General features: G+C 47.1%; 1 protein-coding gene across 6 annotated transcripts in view; it reads left to right on the top strand.

The window, feature by feature from the left end:
• Positions 1–1,376, top strand: part of utrn (utrophin) — a 192,022-nt gene that overhangs the window by 149,952 nt on the left and 40,694 nt on the right. The window lies entirely within an intron of this gene.

The raw sequence follows: 1,376 nt of genomic DNA, 5'->3' as shown, positions 1-1,376 counted from the left end.
CCACACACACACACACACACACACACACACACACACACAAACAGGCCAGCAGTCCTACTGCTGCAGCACGCCTGTAATCCCAGCAATATTAATCAAACGCATGGAAAGAGAGAAAGAGGAGCTGGAGACGGGTCGTCTAATTGGATGAGACCTCCTACGCATTTCCCCCTGTTCTTTATTTAATTTTCTATTCTGATTTATTTTGGAGGATTAGAGAGCGTGAATGTAGTAGGCTTGCTGCACTGGGAGAAGACTGTCATTCTGGCTTCCTGCTCTTTGTTTCTGTTGCTGTATCTCTTTCTGTCTATCTTCCTCCGCTGTCACTGCTCACTCCATTGTTAATCCATCCAACAGTGCCACTTTGTCTTCTGTCCTATCTTACTTACTCTTGCTCCCCTTCTTTTCCCCCTCCGCCCTCCACTCTTCCTCTTTCTCCTCCCTTTCTCTTGCCATTGCATCCCTGAGCCTATTTGTTCCACTTGCAGTTTCTATTAGGCTGAGAAGGGTATCAAGCGCGCTTGATTGCGTTCTTCCTCCTTTACTCTTTTAGTGTCTCATTGGCTGTCAGTCCCATGCATATAGCTACACTGCAACACACACACACACACACACACACACACACACACACACGCCTAACCAGGCATGTTGCCATTTGACTCTCTTTTGGTGACAGTTGAGTATGTCAAATGTAATCTTGTAGCAGAAAGTGGTGTGTTGGAGATTTGGGTGTTGATCAGTCAGATGACACAAGAGGTGTGTGTTGGAATGGGGTCACGAACGACATCATTGCTGGTGTTTGCATGCACCCCACGCGCACACTCACATACATAACAGGAGCTGGCATCAGGGCCAGGGCTCACACAGAGATCAAAGTCAACTGCAAGCAGAGCAGAAAGACCTGTCATGCCCTTACTTTCTCCCTCCCTTCTTTCTCCAGATTACCCTCTCTGCTTTCTTTGCTCAGCTTGTGCATGAGCTCTGGAGATGTTTCAGACCTTCATCTAAAATATAACGCTGTCAATGTGTTAACTGGTTGAGCCTGTGTGTCACTGGGCAGGCATCCATATCCACTACAGCTCTGTCAATCTCTGGGAGAATGTGGTGGAGAGTTGGGAGGCAGGGAGAGAAAGAGAGAGAGAGATTAGAGAGAGAGCCTGGCATGTAAGAAGTAAGACAGAAAGATTAAAAATGCCTCTTTTCCCTGATTTCCTGTGTCTGCCCAACCACCTCCTACCCATACATATACGCACTTTCCCTCCCACTCCGTGCTATACTGTCACACTTTCTCCCCCTAGATCTATTTATACCTGTATCTTTTATTATAAATATCATCCACATGCTTTGACTCTCACTCCCTCTTTGTCGTCCCCCCCCCC

Source organism: Micropterus dolomieu, linkage group LG10 (assembly GCF_021292245.1).
Source record: "Micropterus dolomieu isolate WLL.071019.BEF.003 ecotype Adirondacks linkage group LG10, ASM2129224v1, whole genome shotgun sequence".
Lineage (NCBI taxonomy): Eukaryota > Metazoa > Chordata > Actinopteri > Centrarchiformes > Centrarchidae > Micropterus > Micropterus dolomieu.
This window is presented reverse-complemented; position numbering and strand designations above follow the sequence as displayed.